At 50.1% G+C, this 19,935-nt stretch overlaps 2 non-coding genes and 1 pseudogene across 2 annotated transcripts; 1 reads left to right on the top strand and 2 right to left on the bottom strand.

Annotated features, from left to right (window-relative positions):
- LOC106723127 overlaps positions 1-19,935 on the bottom strand; it is a 216,340-nt pseudogene that overhangs the window by 106,315 nt on the left and 90,090 nt on the right.
- TRNAG-CCC lies at positions 2,684-2,754 on the bottom strand. Its single transcript has one exon. It is a non-coding gene; the product is annotated as a tRNA-Gly (tRNA).
- On the top strand, positions 16,830-16,900 carry TRNAG-CCC. The gene has a single exon. It is a non-coding gene; the product is annotated as a tRNA-Gly (tRNA).

Raw genomic sequence — 19,935 nt, forward strand, 5'->3', positions numbered from 1 at the left:
GGACTCGATGATCTGTTGAGGTCCCTTCCGACCCTAACATCTATGAATCTATGAATCTATAAATCTGGTGTGTGTATGGGCTTAAACTGGTAATAGGTGTGCATGAACCTAAACTGGTTATTTTGAATGTGTGTGTATCTCATTTGCTAGTGTGAGTGTGTGTGTGTGTGTGTGTGTGTGTGTGTGTACACATATATCTATATGGCATTGTGTGCATGATATGTGAATTAATGATCTGTATCTAACTTTTGGGGTGTATAGTGTATGTTCTTGAATTGGTGATACGTATGCATGTGCCTAGGCTGGTTTAGATCTGTATGTGCCTGAACTGGTAGTGTGTGTGTATATACACCTAATTGATTTGTGTGTGTTTTGTATATGTGCAATTGTGTCAAACTCTCCTAACAGTGCAATACATAGATCCTGAGTTGGCCTGACCCCCCAGGTCAAAATTGGAGCCCGTGGCAGCTGTGGCCTGTCCCTTTGTAGCACTGCTGCAGCTGCAGGTGGTGCCGGAGGAGCAGAACCCAGGAGGACTCCAGGCAGGAGCTGAGGGGGCAAGAAATGTCTTTGCCCCCTCAGCTCCCCATGGTGGTCGGCACCATGGCCAGTAAAGCAGCAGCTGCAGAAGCCGGTCCAACAATGGGAGGTGTGGGGCAGGAGGTGATGCAGACCATGCAGCCCCCTCCTGAGGCTGAGATCCCCTCAGAGACCCCCCCAGCTGGCACTGGAGCACAACCTCCCCACCCCACAGACCTGGCATTACTGCCCTGGGTCCTCTGCTACATAGCAGCCAAGGGGCTGCAGGAGTTTTGCAGCCGCCTGCGGAGCTCTGCCAGTGCTTCCTGGAGCCCCAGCACCACAGCAAGGAGCAGGTGCTGGAGCTGGTGGTGCTGGAGCCGTTCCTGGCCATCCTGCAGAACTGGGAGTGGGGGTGCAGTGTGAAGACCTGGGCCGAGGCCGTGGCCCTTTCAGGAGCGTGCAGGCACTCTCACCCAGCTGTCACTTTACTCCTGCACGTCTGATCACTCCTACTCGCTCCCACCAACTGCCACTTTCCTAACCGCTGCCGTGGTGCTTCGGCACCACGTGGTTCCCAGCTGCATGGTCATGACCACAGGACTCAGCAATCGTCTGCAGTCCTCTCCTGCCTCCCACCCTGACTCTTATCTGAATTTCCCTCTCGGGTGGAGGGAGGCAGGGACAGCCCCACAGTCCCAGGTCAGAAGTCTTCACTAGGCAGAGGCTTCTGGTTGTGGGGGGTGAAGGTTGGAGGCTGCCAGGACTTGCTGCTGGGCTGCTAGGTCCTGCTGCCGGCTTCCCCTGGATCCTACTGCCTCTAGCACCTGTCATCTTTGACAGGCAGCTAGGACCACATAAATGTTAATTTTCTAAATAACTTAGGGGCCCTACGGGATGGATAGGCTGGTCTGGCAGTCTGGGTCTGGTCTGCGGGCCATATTTTGCCCTCCTCTGCTGTAAATGGGTTAAGTCCACTCAGTTTCCCAGTCCCAAAGAGTCCTACAGCACACTTTTCCCAGTGTCCCTTCTCTCCACCAGGCCTACAGGCAAGATGACAACATCCCCTTGGGGTAGCCCTGTGCACGTAGCAAACCTGTTTTCAGACTCTTTGCTTGGAGGCATGGACTCTGGTTCCCCTCTCTGGTGACTGCAGTGCCTAGATTTGAAGCAAGCACAGAACAGAGTGGGTTGAGGTGATTGTTCTTGATGACAGCCCTGGGGCAGCGCAAAAAAAGTCCTTTTTTGCACAGCAGGGTTTAATTTTAGGCCTTGCAGGGATGTCTGTCCATGTCCAGACAACAGGGTCTCCCCAGGGTTTCTCTTCTACGTTGCAAAGTGAAGCGTGCTCTGTGGTTGTGGTGGTGAGTAAGGGAGGGGGCAGAGCTTCTCCTTTGCTGAGGAGTTACTTTACTTTCTGTACAAAAAGGCCTTTTGTGGTACTCTGTGCCTGACTCTGGGGAAACAGCCATCCCTGGGGAGTGATACAGAGTCAACACCCTTTCTGCAAGCATCCCCAGAGTTTTGCAAAAACAAAAAACAAAAAAAAACAAAAAAAAGGAAAAGGGAGGCAAGCTAGGTGTGGAGGGGGCTAGAAAATAGAAGAGGGCAGTGAAAGGGGAGCAATGCTCTCACTCCCTCCTCCCCTTTCCTTACTGCCGGCTGCATTTCTCAATGGACAGTGGACCCTTTTTGTCAAGACTAAAATAAAATTAAGGCATTAAATATATGGGGTTTCTCTTGGTTGCACTATTCATTTTACTCGCTGGGCAAGGCATGGGGTGAAGGCTTCACTTCTGTTCCTCTTTCTATTTGCAGCATCCTCTCAGTGCAGCTGAAATAATCTAGAGGAGTAATTTGCAGCCAGGGTGACTGGGCACTCTGGAGGGCCATGAGATTTTATTAATGGTGCCACACACTATTAGCGCTGCTCATTGTGTATATATCCATACATGATTCATAAGATAAATCCAGAAGTTTCAAAAAGGAATCAGTAATGTCAAAATATGCTGCCCTGTTCTGCCTTTTCTGAGCTCTTTGCATCAGAAGATGTTTGCTGGGTTTTTTTAAAGTCAAGAAATCAGTGCAAGATAACAACAACATCTATTTGTGTCAAGAGCAACATTAGGGTGTTAAGGCCTGCAAAGGATTGATTGGAAGTCCCTGCATTGGCTGGGAATTGAACCCAGGTCTCCTGCATGGGAGGCAGGAATTCTACCATTGAACCACCAATGCTTGAGGTCCTAATGGCTTTATCCAAGTCCTGAAAAAGAAAAGATAAAGGTCACCCTTCCCTCCCTTCTGGTTCACTCCAATGAGAAGCAGGCCCAAGATTCTGGGTGATCTTGAACCTCATGATCCAAAGCTGATCAAGAATCACTGGCCAGAACTGAAAGAAACAAAGAGGAAAACACTATAACGACGGGGAAGTGACTGGGCTACCTTTTGTGTCTTTGTTTCTTTGTCTTGGCTGCCACAAGGACCCCAGATCCCTTTCTGAGCTCCTGCTCTCCATGTGACTCCCTCATGCTCATGCACCCATGGCATATCATTTTCCAAAAATGCATGGATTTCCAGTTTTGGGGGAGTTGATCCATCCGGGCACGGCAGGGCAGGATGGGGTGCTGACCCAGCACAGAGGTGTGGAGAGGTGGGCAAGGGCAATTAATCCTCTCTGACCTGGACGTGTCCATCTCAACCCCACAGTTTGGACTGCCCCCCGTCCATGAGCTGGAAAGCTTCATGCTGTGGGCCAGATCCAGGCCATAGGCTGTATTTTGGACACCCCTGCAAATATGGGAAAAAAGGAGAGAAGGCCCAGTCTCCTCTTTGCAAGGGGGGGCAGTGCAAAGAAGACACACCAGAGGCTCTGCTGAGACTTCAACTCGGATTACTGGATTCAGAGCCCAGAGTGCTGGCCATTACACCACAGAACCAACACAAGAAGTGGCTCATGCCTACATGGAGAAGCCTTGCCAGAGGCCACCTGCCCAGGGCAGCCGGTCCCCCAGACTCCCCGAGGGTCCGTGGGGAAGGGGACGTGCGGAGCTCCTTTCTTGCCCTCCTGCTGTGGTGAGAGCTGCAGCAGCAACCACAAGTGCCAGGCTTCATGGGTGGTTAGGGTTGAGTAAAGCTTTGTTTTGAGTATTTCCCTGGGCCAATGTGGTGCCTATCTTCAAGGAAGGGAGGAAAGTCGATCTGGAGAACTTCAGGCCTATCAGCCTGACCTCTATCCTGGGGAAGATCTTGGAAAAAATTACCAGAGACCATTCTTGACGAACTGGCTGATGGCAACATCCTGAGGGATAGCCAGCACGGGTTTGTTACAGGTAGGTCTTGCCTGACCAATCTCACCTCCTTCTACGACCAGGTGACCGATCACCTGGACAAGGGAGAGGAGATTGATGTCCTATATCTTGATTCTAAAAAAAGCTTTCGATCTGGTATCCCATGATCATCTCATTGAAAAACTGACCAACTGCGGCCTTGGCTACATCACAGTCCACTGGCTGGGTTGGACCCAGAGACTGGTACTTGATGGAAGTCAGTCATCGTGGTGCGCAGTGACCAGTGGGGTCCCTCAAGGCTCCGTCCTTGGGCCTGCACTCTTCTACATCTTCATTAATGATGTGGACACCGATGACACCAAACTTTGGGGTAAAGCGTCCTCACCTGTGGACAGGATGGTCCAGGCTGATCAGGATGGTCAGGATGATCCACGCTGACCTTGACAGTTTCAGAAAATGGGCGAGTGAAAACCTGATGATGTTCAGCACCAAAAAATGCGAGGTACTCTACCTTGGGAAGAAAAACCCTCAGTACGCTTATAGGTGCAGCAGTGCTACACTTGCTAGCGCCACAGCCGAAAGGGACTTAGGGGTCATGATGGACCACAAGATGAATATGAGCCACCAATGTGATGTTGCTTCTGGGAAAGTGAGCAAAACTCTGGCTTGCATCCAGAGATGCTTCTCTAGCAAATCCCAGGATGTCATCTTCCCGCTGTACTCAGGCTTGGTGAAGCTGCTGCTGGAGTACTGCATCCAGTTCTGGGCTCCACAATTCAAAAAGGATGTGGAGGCACTTGAGACAGTCCAGAGGAGAGCCACACGCATGATCAGAGGGAAGGATCATGGAAGCCATCCACAGAAGGAGAGGAAAGGGGACGTGCGGAGCTCTTTTCTTGCCCTCCCACAGTGGTGAGAGCAGCAGCAGCAGCAGCCACAAGTGCTAGCCAGCAAATCACCCACAGAAAAGTTACCTTCATGAGTGGAACATGAAGAACATTAAAGTGGAGAGATAATTGTTAACACCCAAGAAGTGAAGAGTAATGAGTTTTAAAGTTAATGGACATCTTCAACTACCTGAATAGAAATGTCACATCTGCTACCCTGGGAAGCAGGAATCTATGCTGGAGTCTTCTATCCTGGGCAGTTTCCCCTCTTAACACACACCTGGTGATTTGGGGTAAAGGTGTGTTTTGTACGTGAGAAAATATGGTAATGTATCAAAGATCTTGTCTGACATATGTAAGTAATCCTGTAAATGAGGGTTGGCTGGTGCACTTGATCCTGGCACTGGATGTGGCCTTGGGGTCGGGTGGTTTGAAGCACTCCATGGGCCTGCACCTAGATTGGAGTAGGGGGAGGAGGACCATGGCCAGTCATGAGAGGCTTTGCTAATGCTACGCCAGGGCTAGATCAAAGCTGTGCCAGGGACAGAGCCAGGCAGCCAGGTCAGAGCAGCGATCCTGCCTCAGATCTCAGCCTAATCATTCCAGCCCACGGCTGTGAAACCTTGCCGACCTCTGTGTTACAGCGTGGCTGCAGCAAGCCAGTCTCTGTGGGATGTATACAAGAATGGTACCTTGTGGCTGACATGGCTGGGATTACAGCCCCTATCTTCTGCCCGTACGTTTGAGGCCCCAGCTGGTTGCACCCACATGTTGAAGAAGGGGCCAGGGACCATCAGTCCCTGCAGCTGATGTGGGTTCAGATGCTGCACCCAGGAGTCGCGTCTGTACACAGTGGCCTCCTGGACCCTCCCATGCCTGATAGCCATGAGTCCCAGTGTCTGCTTGGTCTATGCTTCCCTGTTTCTAGTCCACTGAAACCAGCAGCTTTCTGGGCCCTCCCCAGCCCTGTACTGCTGGGCTTCTTTTGTCTCTGATCCTTCTTGCCACTATTCTCAGGAAGACCATTTCCAGGTCAAGAAAGAGTGCAATGCTAGACCCACAAGTAAAAAGGGCCCTGACAGACCCCAAGGAAAGGTTTGTTACCCTCTTGAGGGGGGAGTGGGCTCTGGAAGGCCTCAGCAGCACATCCTGGGGGACAATCAAGGGAAATCCCAAGGGATCAGGCACTTCTCTTCTGTTCACCCTTCTCAGAGAAAACAGATACTTCATACAATCAGAATAGAAACGGAGAAAACTGCTCTTGACATATTTACTCACTCACCACACCCACTTCCCTACCACAAATTAGCCCCCCCAACCCAAGTTGGGATGTGTGTCTCAAGTGAGGAATCCGGATTTTCTTCAGTGGACTAGAAACAGGGAAGCATCTCAAGCGTCTCCGCATCCTTTTTGAATCGTGGAGCCCAGAATTGGATTCAGTACTCCAGCTGTGGCCTCACCAAGGCTGAGTACAACAGGAGGATGACATCCCGGGTGTCCCAGCCGCCTGTGGAGGGTTTGGGATTGAGAGTATAGTCAGGGGTTGAACGGTAAGAAAGGTTTATTGACTTAACAAAAACACAATTACGCGTAGTAACAAAACAAACAATGACAGACAAAAGCAATTCATGTCAGCAACTTATCGGCAGTCCTCTCTGATGTCTGATACACAGCAAGCTTCTCTTTCCATAAAGTTCAGTGAAGTCAGGCATCCCTGAACAGCGCTGTCCGAGGGGTACCGGGAAGGACCCTGGAATGTAGTCCTTGGGCTCCTCAAGGCCCACGGGCCCACTGATCCAGGCAACAGCTAACTAATCCTTTTCACAGAGCTGTAGTTTGCTTCTGAATGGTTTCCAGATATTCCAGCCAATTTAAAGCTTCTGAATGGTTCTGATAACGTACAACTACTCAGATTCCTTTTTCTTCAACTGTCCTTAGACTGACCAATAGCAGTACAAGCCTTGCATTCCTTTGTAAGGTAATTTTAACTATGCCACAGGGCCTTACTACTTCATAGCAACAACATATAGCTTAATATCTAAACAAATACAGAAAAACACTTGCTCTAATCTTCATAGAGCCTTCAGCAAGCACCTTTATCGCACAGGCACACTTTTCAGCTGTCACACTCCACCTCTTGCTTGCTGAAGCACTATGATGGCTACACCTGAAATGCTAAAGCCACATGCACTACATTGAGAAATGGGGAGGGATCTATAAATTTAACTTGCATAGCATAGACAGATTTAGAACAACAACGATTAAAACACTATTTAGCTGTTGCCACTAGTGCAATGCAAAATATTAAGATGCTTAAGATGGTTAGCCACGTAGCTGAGGTGGCACTTGGTGACACATGAATAGTACAGATTACATCATACCATTTACCAGACTCAGGCACGTTGACAGCTAGACTGATGATTCGTCCACCCTTTCAAGCAAGGAGAGCCAAATGAGTGCTGTGCCGAGCCTTTGCCTCAAGGCTATGCAGCTTATTTTTCACTTTATTTCAGTGTTTTAATCGTGGCATGTCTACATCTGATACCCATGAAGTGAGTATCATAAAGTTGAGAGGTATAGTCTCAGAGGAAATTTCTGACTATTTTAGGGCAATAGTATGGTTACTTAATTGCAGTAGAGCAACGGCTCCACTTTTAGCTCCTAAGCAACACGAATTGCATAAAGTCCAGGTGGTACCATTTTCATGCAGCAAACGACCTGGTCCTTCCCAACAAACACGTTGCTCTATTGTTACATATGACACATTAGGTAACTCATATATGCAGGTCATGTTAAGTGGGCTTGGAGGCCAGCCTCTCCATAGGGTCCCTAATCCAACCAAGATGCTACTAATTTGAACTAAGGGGGACTGTGCTACATACCGAGGGCCATCAGGGGTAACTATTTCCCATATGGGATGATGCAGATTCCGGTCCCAAAGGCATCCTCCTCCTAGCCCCGTGTTCAGCAAATAAGCAGTGGTCCAGTTTCCCTCTTTTACCCCCTGCACCAGGAATGAACATTTTCCTTTATCACAGCCTTCCCAAGTGGTAATTCAGGTACTTTGATAGGGGTATCTCTCTTTAAATGTTGCAGGCATCCCATGATGCTTTAAGCCAGGGGGCCATTCTCTATTTTTAACGTTGTTTATTATCTGAGGAAAATGCGTATTCAGTGATAACTGGAGTTGTGCATACACAGTACTCCGAGTTTGATTTCTGTCTGCTTTAAAAGCAGTGTCCATCATGACTTGGGCAAGACGGGCTGTCTCTAATCTTACATCAGTTAGCAATTCGTCAGTGTGCTCTAACGTTTTTTTCTTTTAGCATGCCTCCCCTAGCGAGTAGCCCTACTGCCTGTCAGAGATTGGCTACTCCTTCAGTGTTTTTCTGGGATTTATCCAAGTTCCACACATTCATAGCAGAGTTAAGTCCGTCCCAAAGATAACCTGGACTATCTCTTCATCTGCAGGACTTAAGTGCACTTATGGAACGGCACGGGCGGTGTCGGGGCCTCTCATGGGGGAACGGCCAGAGATAGTAGTGAACACTCCGTTTTTTTACAGATCACATTTATCTTTCCTTCTTGGGGAGCCTGTAACCATGCTTCACCTCTCAGAGAGTGAAAGAGCTCCCACTGTCGCTCATGGGGATGATGCTGTATCGGGTTAATGAAACGGCATTGTCCAGGCAGAATCATAGCACTGATTTTCTTTAGGAACTTTACTGGTATACAAGGATGGGGATAAGTGGTGGAGACTTGCGGATCAAGCCTCCTTCTGGTTGTATTAAAGTGGGTACCATTCCACCACACCTCTGTATAGGTGTGATTCACAAGCTATGTAATAACTTTGTTCTAACCTGTAATGCGCTTTCTCACCTGGTGGGCTTTACACCATTGCTGGAGAGTGTTGTCAGCTGTAGGAATGGGAGGGGGCAGATTCTCTCATAAACGCAGTGGCTCGAGAGGCTGAACAGATGCAGAATGCACTATTGGGTACACAACCTCAGGGACGGTGAGCTCAACGGGGTTCCCCTCAGGAAGTATGTAACAACAAACTCCCAAACGAGCAGAGCTACAACAATCCCCTCCCCTCCCACAGTTAGCCACTCCAGCCTTCAGGTAGGGAATGAACTCAAGATAATAACGGGTGCCACAGGTGCACTGACAGTTACCACCTTGCCAGTCAACTATCCCGTTTCTTCTACTCAGAGACACAGCGTTGCAACATGTCCTTGATATTGATGGATTCTATCCATGCAGGCTTTTAACACTGGATGCTTTCTGTCAAGGGTGGTAGTGATGTGACAGCAGCTGTTAAGGGGTCAGTATTAGCATTCAAAGCTCGAAAGTCAATAGTCAACTGCCACCCTCCATTTGGCTTGCGCACTGGCCACACTGGATTGTTATATGGAGAGTGAGTTTGAATAGTAGTCTAATCTTTTAACCGCTGGCTGATAATACACTGAATAGGTTGGGTGGCCTCGGGGGGAGTTCGATACTGGGGTCTGTGTACTCCTTTCATAGGAGGCAGGGTTAGTGGGATCGTGCTACATCGAGTTACAGCTGTTATAGCTGTTTCTTCTGGTTCTCGGTGAAGCACTGCACAGTCAAACTGCCAATTCTCTTGTTCAAGGGCAAACCGCTGCCCTCTTAGTACATTAAGTCCCAGTAAGCTTGGTCCCCCTTTAAGTATTACTGCTGCTGCTGTTACCTTAGAGCCATTAGGTAACGCAAAGGTTGCTCGGACCAGATGTCCTGGTCGTCTGGTGCCTCCGACTCCAATTACTTGATAAGGGGTTCCTTTCTCCCCTTTCCAATCTGCGGAATTTAAAATGCAAATCTGGGCACTCGTGTTTAATAGCATATTAATTGACTTTTCACTTTTACTTAATTGAATTTGTACAGGTATCCGAATTAAGGGGCCAATATTAACTTTGGATACCAGTCCCCGGCCCACTACTGCCCCCTGCATTGTGGCCCCTTTTTTGGGGGGTTGGGCCGGCCGGACTCCCTACGCCACATGATCAGGCAGGGTAAAGGCTGGCGGCCCCGCATGTGCCTGGGAAAGTGTTGACAGTTTTGCCCTCAGGACAGAAACTCTCTCCGGTGACACTGTTGGTGGTGCAGAAGGCTCTGCTTTTGGTCTTGCCCTTTTGGTACAGTGTTTAGCCTCAGCCCTTGCAAGACATTGATGGGCAGTCTATTGATTTGCTCTTCACTGAGACCGGCAAGCTGACAAGTCTTTCCACATTTTTGCTTGCAGAGTCTTGGGCCGGCCTTTCCTGCCTTTTCTCAACAATTCAGGGGTGGGGGTCAGGGGGCTTATCGTTCACTGAGGCCACTGCCATGGCCTTGGCAGTTTTTGTCAGCTTCAGCTTCGGCAAAATGGGTAAAAGCTTCATTACTTGCTGCGTCGCATCTTTACTGGGTGATTCACCGCCTCTGGCTCCAAAGCCAACAAGGCTGAGTTGCACTCAGTTGGTGCTTGTCGGCAAAACCTCCTCCACAGCTGTGCTGTCATGACTTCTGCATCTGGCGTGTGAGTCCAAACCGCTGCACAAATGATATTACTATAACTGGCTGCAGTGGCTTGGAGCGCAGCAGAAAACAAAGTAACATTTTCATCCCTTCCTGCAAACCGATTTAACTGGAGCTCAGGGCGCAGAATGATTTTTGCAGCTTCAGCTCTATTCACTGAACTGGCAAATGCTTTTTCATTATACATTTGAACTAGCCAGTCTATTACTGGCTCTCCTGGCTTGAATTCATGCTGTTTTTGAATATTTTTAATCTCTGCACAGGTAAAGGAACGCAGCTCTGCTCGGGGATGCTCTCCTTGCAGCCTTGAATGAGTTTTCACATGGGAAAGACTTGGCTGAGTTTCTCCCTCAGGGTGGGGAAGGCCTGGCTAGGTACCTCCCTCAGGGCAGGAACATACGGGGGGTTTCAGCACCAGGCTCATCATAAATCTCCTCCTCTCCATCAATCTCTTCCCTTTGATATTCCCAGAGCTTAACTTTTGGTTTATCTCTATACAGACACTTGTGGGAGGATCGCTCCACAGCCTGCACTGACTGCACTTTCTTCTGGAGGGGAGCAGCCACGCGCGGGATCATAATTTATCCTTTCTTCCATTTTAATGTTTCCAAGCAGCTCTGCATAGCTCGCACAGCCTTGCACACCACGCTGTTGGAATTTCTCACATCTTTTAACTCCTTACTCAGCCGGGTGACCTCTTCCTGGAGCAGGGCATTCTCTTCGGCCCCTAACCGCAGGCACGTGGCCAGCAGCCACGACAGGCACTCCTTCTCAGGCAGCAGCAGCAAACCTAGCCCAATGAACAGGTACGGTTCCCGGGTCACTCCAGGCAGGTCCCAACCTATCCTTATCCCACCTGGGATTCTCCATCCCTGTCACCTTCTTAAGCAAAGCCACTAACGGGACCAAGACAACCCCCTTCATTCTGACCTTTCTCTCCAGACCAGAGCCTCTCAATCCTGTTCATGATGCCAATTTATGTCCCAGCCACCTACGGAGGGTTCGGGATTGAGAGTATGATCGGGGGTAGAAAGGTAAGAAAGGTTGATTGACTTAACAAAAATGCAACTACGCGTAGTAACAAGACAAACAAAAGCAATTCGCATCTGCAACTTATCGGCAGTCCCCTCTGATGCCTGATACGCAGCAAGCTTCTCTTTCCACATAGTTCAGCGAAGTCAGGCGTCCCTGAACAGCGCTGTCCGAAGGGCACCCAGAAGGACCCTGGAATGCAGTCCTTGGGCTCCTCAAGGTCCACAGGCCCACTGATCCAGGCAACAGCTAACTAATCCTTTTCACAGAGCTGTAGTTTCCTTCTGAATGTTTTCCAGATATTCCAGCCAATGCAAGGCTTCTGAATGGTTCTTATAACGTACAACCACTCAGATTCCTTTTAATTCAACTGTCCTTAGACTGATCAATTAGCAGTACAAGCCTTGCATTCCTTTGATGAGGTAATTTTAACTACACCACAGGGCCTTACTACTTCAAAGCTTTGCTAAATTTACTAGGCCTTACTTTATACAAGGCCTCACTACATCTTCAACTTTAATTAGGTTTTTAGCAACAACATATAGCTTAATATCTAAACAAATACAGGAAAACACTTGGTCCAATCCTCATAGAGCCTTCAGCAAGCACCCTTATTGCACAGGCACACTTTTCAGCTGTCACACCTGGGATTTGCTAGAGAAGCATCTCTGGATGCAAGCCAGAGTTTTTGCTCACTTTCCCAGCTGCAGCATCACATTGGTGGCTCATATTCATCTTGTGGTCAATCAGAGATCAGCCAACCTAGAAGAGAACACATGCTTTCCCCTAAGGTAAGTGTGTGTTTTCTTCTAGGTTGGCGGATCTCCTCCGGCAGGCTTTAAACTAGGCTTGTCGGGGGAAGGGGAAGATGAGGGTGGAGGAAGCCTTGGACCACTAAACCAAGCGTCACCCACAAGAACAGCCCAGCCTAGACCGATGATGAGCAGAACAAATACCCAGGTAAGCAACAGGGGCCAGGGCAGTACTGAGAGTAGGGGGTCAGTGCACACATCTTCAGGAGGCCTCAAATGCCTCTACACAAATGCTTGTAGTATGGGGAACAAGCAGAAGGAACTTACCCTCCTGCTAGCTGACACCAAGCCAGACATAGTGGTGGGACCCAACGCACGACTGGCGGTGAATATCAAGGGCTATAGGCCGTACAGGAGGGACAGGAGAGGGAGGAAAGGTGGGGGTGTGGGGCTCTACATCAAGGAGGAATACACATCCTCAGTGAGTAGCACAAGGTCAGAGGAGGGGCACAGTGAAGTGCTCTGGGTCAGAATACAAGGGAGTCGAGGGGAAAGGGACTTAACGGTGGGTGTCTACTACAGACCACCCAACCAGGGGGAAGAGCTAGACCTGGAATTCTTAAGTCAGCTCACGGAGGTAGTTAGGTCAAAGGCCGTGGTCATCATGGGTGACCTGAACTTTCCAGACATCTGCTGGGAGGAGCAGTCAACCAGGTCTGACTGCTCACATAGGTTCCTAGCCAAGATATAGGGCCTCCATCTGACCCAGTAGGTGCACTGCCCCACCGGGGGAGATGCCTTGTTGGATCTGGTCCTGGCCACGGGCGACGACCTGGTGAGGAGTCTGAAGGTGCTCGACCACCTGGGCGCCAGCGATCATCACCTGCTGGAATTTACCATCCAGCACAAGGTGGCAAAAGCCTGCAGCAAGGCAGGAGCCCTGGACTTCAGGAGGGAGGATTTCAATGAGGTAAGGAGAATAGTCGGGGAGGCACTGAGGTCTGGGAAGGGAGAGGAGTCGGGTGTCCAAGAAAAGTGGTCATTCCTTAAGGAGGTGATCCTCTAAGCCCAAAGGGATGTAATCCCAACATGGATGAAAGGGGGCAAGAGGGCACAAAAGCCCCGATGGCTCACCAAAAGCATACGGGAATGTCTCCTGGAAAAAAGGGAGGCGTACACCCAATGGCAGGGAGGGGCCATCACCAGGGAGGACTACACCCCAGTTGCTCAGGGCTCCAGCGGGGCGGTCAGGAAGGCCAAGGTGGACATGGAACTGGGACTAGCAACCTGGATCAAGGACAACAAGAAGTCCTTTTTTAAATACATAGTGGGTAAAAAGAAGCTACCGGGTAACGTGGGGCCTCTGCAAGGCACGCTAGGAAATCTGGTCATCGCACTAGACAGCAAAGCTAACCTATTTAATAACTTCTTTGCCTCCATTTTTCTGAGCAGGGACTGGGTCACCCCCCCCACCAGGACCCCCATAGGACCCATGGGAGGTGCACCCAGGCCTAGGGTTGGTGAGGACTTAGGGAACTTCTGGAGGGACTGGACGTAATTAAATCAGCAGGTCCTAATGATCTTCACCCCAGAGCGCTGAGGGAATTAGCAGAGGTCATTGCGGGACCCCTGGCACGGCTTTACGAGCACTTGTGGTGCTCTGGTGTGGTGCCAGATGACTGGAAAAGGGCCAGTGTGGTTCCCATTTTCAAAAAAGGGAGGAAGAAGGACCCAGGGAACTATAGGCCAGTCAGTCTTACCTTGGTCCTGGGTAAGCTTTTTGAGAGAGTTATGACACATAACAACTTTTTGAGTTGTTGACACATGTCCGCGAGGGGCAAGCAGGGGAGTGCATGCTTAGGGGCAATTAGCATCGGTTCATTAGAGGCAGGTCCTGTCAGACCAACCGGGTGGCCTTCTATGACCAGGCCACAAAATCCGTAGACGCAGGTGTCGCGGTGGATGTAGTCTTTCTGGACTTCACGAAGGCCTTAGACATGGTATCTCACCCTATTCTCATAAAAAAACTAGGGAACTGTGGCGTCGACACCTACACAGTGAGATGGGTCACTAACTGGCTGGAGGGCCGCACCCAGAGAGTGGTGGTGGACGGGTCCTAATTGACCTGGAGGGATGTGGGCAGTGGGGTCCCCCAGGACTCGGTCCTCGGGCCCGCACTGTTCAACATCTTCATCAGCGACTTGGACAAGGGGGTGAAAAGCACCCTGTTCAGATTCACAGATGACACTAAGATGTGGGGGGAAGTGGGCATGCTAGAAGGGAGGAATAGGCTGCAATCAGACCTGGACAGGCTACAGGGGTGGGCAGATGAGAACAGGATGGGTTTCAACGCTGACAAGTGCAAGGCGCTGCACCTGGGGAGGAAGAACCAGCAGCAGACCTACAGGCTGGGGAACTCCCTCCTAGTCAGTGCAGAGGCAGAAAAGGATCTTGGAATCATTATTGATGCCAAAATGAACAGGGCCGACAGTGTGGGGACGCGGTCAGGAAGGCCAACCGTACCTTGTCGTGCATCCACAGATGCATCATGAGCAGGTCCAAGAAGGTGATCCTCCCCCTCTATGCGGCACTGGTCAGGCCGCAGCTGGAGTACTGCGTCCAGTTCTGGCGCCGCACTTCAGGAGGGATGTGGACAGCATGGAGAGGGGTCAGAGGAGGCCACCCATTTGGTGAGAGGCAGCAGGGCAGGGCCTACGAGGAGAGACTGAGGGCCCTGAGCCTTCTCAGCCTTAGCCAGAGGCGGTAATAGTTAGAAGCGGGCAGAGAGTAGATTCAGGATAGATATCAGGAGGCGTTACTTCAGTCAGGGCAGCTAGGATCTGGAACCAACTTCCAAGAGAAGTGGCGGGGGGGGTCAGACTTGATGATCTGCTCAACTCTACCAACTATGAAACTATGACCCCCAAGTCCTTTTCGGCCATGGTGCTAGCAAGCGTAGCACTGCCGAACCTATAGGAGTGCTGAGGGTTTTTCTTCCCAAGGTAGAGTACCTTGCATTTTTTGGTGTTGAACATCATCAGGTTTTCACCCGCCCATTTTCTGAACCTGTCAAGGTCAGCCTGGATCACCATCCTGTCCTCGGGTGAGGACGGTTTATCCCAAAGTTTGGTGTCATCGGTGTCCACATCATTAATGAAGATGTAGAAGAGTGCAGGCCCAAGGACGGAGCCTTGAGGGACCCCACTGGTCACTGCGCACAACGATGATTGACTTCCATCAAGTACCAGTCTCTGGGTCCAACCCAGCCAGTGGACTGTGATGTAGCCAAGGCCGCAGTTGGTCAGTTTTTCAATGAGATGATCATGGGATACCAGATCGAAAGCTTTTTTTAAAATCAAGATATAGGACATCAATCTCCTCTCCCTTGTCCAGGTGATCGGTCACCTGGTCGTAGAAGGAGGTGAGATTGGTCAGGCAAGACCTACCTGCAACAAACCCGTGCTGGCTATCCCTCAGGATGTTGCCATCAGCCAGTTCGTCAAGAATGGTCTCTGGTAATTTTTTCCAAGATCTTCCCCAGGATAGAGGTCAGGCTGATAGGCCTGAAGTTCTCCAGATCGACTTTCCTCCCTTCCTTGAAGATAGGCACCACATTGGCCCAGGGAAATACTCAAAACAAAGCTTTACTCAACCCTAACCACCCATGAAGCCTGGCACTTGTGGTTGCTGCTGCAGCCCTCACCACAGCTGGAGGGCAAGAAAGGAGCTCCGCACGTCCCCTTTCCTCCCCTTCTGCGGATGGCTAGAGGACACTTTCTGAAGCCTTGCCCAGTTGGAGGACTGGATTTAGTTTGGACCGCCTCACCAGCCTGAGGAGCTCTTCCCCACGGACATTCAGGGAGTCTCGGGGACCAGCTGCCCTGGGCAAGTGGCTTCTGGCAAGGCTTCTCCACACAGCCATGCAGCACCTCCTGTGTTGGTTCTGTGGTGTAACGGCCTGGGCTCTGAATCCAGTAATCCGAGTTCAAGTCTCGGCAGAGCCTCTGGTGTGCCTTCTTTGCGCTGCCAGCTCTTGCAAAGCAGTGGCTTGCCTCTCTCCTGAGCTTTCTTCTCCTTTGCTCTTCCCACATTTGCATGGGTGTGCAAAATACAGCCTATGGCCTGGACCTGGTCCACAGCATGAAGCTTTCCAGCTCACAGACCGGGGGCAGTCCAAGCGGTGGCACATGCAGCCAGTCCCACCACCCCGGGCGCACAGTGGGACTGGGGCAGCCAGACTCAGTTTCCCTCTTCCCCACTGGCAGCAACACTGAGCATCAGCAGCCAGATGCTGCTCCCCGCCTGCCATGCCCCCCTCACATCCCCCCGCCTGTGGGCTTGAGATGGACACATCCGGGTCAGAGAGGATTAATTGCCCTCTCCCACCCCTCCACACCTCCAGGCCGGGTCAGCACCCCATCCTGCCCTGCCGTGCCCAGATGGATCAACTCCCCCAACTGCCCCGAATCTGGAAATCCATGCATTTTTGTGAAAGTGATATGCCATGGGTGCATGAGCATGAGGGAGTCACATGGAGAGCAGGAGCTCAGAAAGGGATCTGGGGTCCTCGTGGCAGCCAAGACAAAGAAACAAAGACACAAAAGGTAGCCCAGTCACTTCCCCGTCGTTATAGTGTTTTCCTCTTTGTTTCTTTCAGTTCTGGCCAGTGATTCTTGATCAGCTTTGGATCATGAGGTTCAAGATCACCCAGAATCTTGGGCCTGCTTCTCATTGGAGTGAACCAGAAGGGAGGGAAGGGTGACCTTTATCTTTTCTTTTTCAGGACTTGGATAAAGCCATTAGGACCTCAAGCATTGGTGGTTCAATGGTAGAATTCCTGCCTCCCATGCAGGAGACCTGGGTTCAATTCCCAGCCAATGCAGGGACTTCCAATCAATCCTTTGCAGGCCTTAACACCCTAATGTTGCTCTTGACACAAATAGATGTTGTTGTTATCTTGCACTGATTTCTTGACTTTAAAAAAAATCTTCCAATGCAAAGCTCTCAGAAAAGGCAGAATAAAACAGCATAGTCTGACATTACTGATTCCTTTTTGAAACTTCTGGATTTATCTTATGAATCATGTATGGATATATACACAATGAGCAGCGCTAATAGTGTGTGGCACCATTAATAAAATCTCATGGCCCTCCAGAGTGCCCAATCACCCTGGCTGCAAATTACTCCTCTAGATTATTTCAGCTGCACTGAGAGGATGCTGCAAATAGAAAGATGAACAGAAGTGAAGCCTTCACCCCATGCCTTGCCCAGCGAGTAAAATGAATAGTGCAACCAAGAGAAACCCCATATATTTAATGCCTTAATTTTATTTTAGTCTTGACAAAAAGGGTCCACTGTCCATTGAGAAATGCAGCCGGCAGTAAGGAAAGGGGAGGAGGGAGTGAGAGCATTGCTCCCCTTTCACTGCCCTCTTCTATTTTCTAGCCCCCTCCACACCTAGCTTGCCTCCCTTTTCCTTTTTTTTGTTTTTTTTTGTTTTTTGTTTTTGCAAAACTCTGGGGATGCTTGCAGAAAGGGTGTTGACTCTGTATCACTCCCCAGGGATGGCTGTTTCCCCAGAGTCAGGCATAGAGTACCACAAAAGGCCTTTTTGTACAGAAAGTAAAGTAACACCTCAGCAAAGGAGAAGCTCTGCCCCCTGGCAGAGCTCCCGCAGGCGGCTACAAACCTCCTGCAGCCCCTTGGCTGCCAGGTAGCGGGGCCCCGGGACAGTGACGCCAGGTCTGTGGGGTGGGGGTCGTGCCAGGTGGGGGGTCTCCAAGGGTATGGCCCTCTCACCTGCCTAAAACAGTGGCTACCCTTCATAAAAGAGGACTTGTCAGAGGACAATCACCTATGAATAAAATGCATGGGTGCGAAAAGAAAGAAGTGTGGGAGGGAGAATTGGGAGAGACAATACTCCCATTAACCATAAAACCAATACAGGACCATAAACCATTTTTTCTTCCCGCCCCCATGACTGTTGGCTCGGTGGGTATGGATTTAGCAGCACCTAAAGCAGGTACATTGGATGTGAGACAGACGGCAATAGTACCTTTGAATTGGTCTGTGGATTTACCTCCTGGCTGGTTTGGGCAAATACAATCTCGGTTGGGGCTTGCGGCTCGAGGAATGGTGACCGAGGGGGGTGTGATGGACCCAGATTACCGGGGGAAGGTAAAAGTAATACTACACAATCAGGGGGAAACCCCTTTTGCCTGGGAAAAAGGGAATCGCATAGTCCAACTATTGCTTCTACCTGCTCCCCTTGTGTCTGTTAATGGTCAGATATCAAGTTCTTCAAAGATGCAGCATCAGGACAGCTCTGAGTCTACGGGGCAACAGGTGTGGGTAACCCAACCCGGGAGGGATCCTATACCCGCTGGACTCATAGCCAAGGAGAAGGTAATACTGACTGGGTAGCACCTAGGGGTGGGAATCGATACCAGTTGAGACCTAGGGACCAACTGAAAGCAAGGGGATTATAACCCTTAGCGCTCAATCCAGATGATGGCCCAGTGGGACGTTGAAGACGCTGTTGGATGGACCGCTTGGCTAGTGGCCACCTTCTCCGGACTGACAACATTAATCGAACTGGTACACGCTATACAGCAGAGGCTCTTTGGAAGAAACCTGTTTTTGCTATGCATCATTTTAACTTTGTCATGTACTGTTTTGTATGTTTGTCTTGCTTGTATCTCTGCAGAGACGCAGTCTTCGCGGCTACCTACCAATACCACGGGGGATGGGTAGGTGCAGCCCAAAACCGCATTTCCGGCAATTATACATGCCCCCCTGATTTGCGGTCCTGTTTCTTTTTAAATCTAAGTGTTAATAGCACCTCATGCCAAGTAGGACCATCACCTGGGAGAGGGGGGAGAACTTTGTATTGTCACGAGACGGTTACAGTAAACTTTTCCTTTGCTATTGCCCCCCTGCTAAATGTACCACAATCAAGCAAATATGGTTGACAAAAAGAGAGGCTCAGTAGAGCCTGAGAAACTTATCCGGAAGTTGGGATAGCAGATCCGGGGGTAAAATCCCGATGACCCAAGTTTCTCCAAACTCCACCCTGGTTTGTTATAATACAAGCATCATAACAGGGAGGGGATGGTGGGTTCAATGGACAGGCCCTAAAATTGATAGGTTCATAGGAACCCTTATTGCCTTGGTTAACTGAGACACATTTAGTTGGTACCTATCATCTTTGGCAATGGGTTAACCAGACCGCTCTTGAAATAACGGGCATCTTGAAGAAGCAATCCACCTTTCAGAATGCCACCTTGTGTATGCTTTGGCAATCGCAAGCATATCAGCAATATCATCACTTAAAAGCTGTCATACAAGGATCCTCAGGGTCTGAATGGTGAAAGGCCCTGGGGATACAGTTTGAGGGCTGGCTGCAACCCCTCCCTCAGTACACCCTGTGCAATACCTCAGCTTGCACCGTGGAGTTTAAACTAGCCATTAATCAAACCTGGTCTGCCGTGTGGTGTAAAATGCAGATATTCCCCCAGTTGTTTGGAGATCAATGGTGGGTCCCCACGTTTGAGGGTTCCCACGTTGATCTAATAAATAGGACTCATTGCATAGATGATTGTGAAAATTGGCCGGAGGGATGGGTGTGCCCAGCTCGTAACCATTTGTATGAGCCATGCACTTACAGGCGTGACCCCAGTCATTGTAGGTAGGAACGCTAGTGGTTACAAGAAACCCTCACATATGACTTAAGGAATGGGACAGCTTGTGTGTTTTCCTTTAACCCGATTCATAGATTCATAGATGTTAGGGTTGGAAGGGACCTCAATAGATCATCGAGTCCGACCCCCTGCATAGGCAGGAAAAGGGGCTGGGTTTAGATGACCCCAGCTAGATGCCTATCTAACCTCCTCTTGGAGACCCCCAGGGGAGGGGCGA

Source organism: Alligator sinensis, unplaced genomic scaffold (genome assembly GCF_000455745.1).
Source record: "Alligator sinensis unplaced genomic scaffold, ASM45574v1 scaffold968_1, whole genome shotgun sequence".
Classification (NCBI taxonomy): domain Eukaryota; kingdom Metazoa; phylum Chordata; order Crocodylia; family Alligatoridae; genus Alligator; species Alligator sinensis.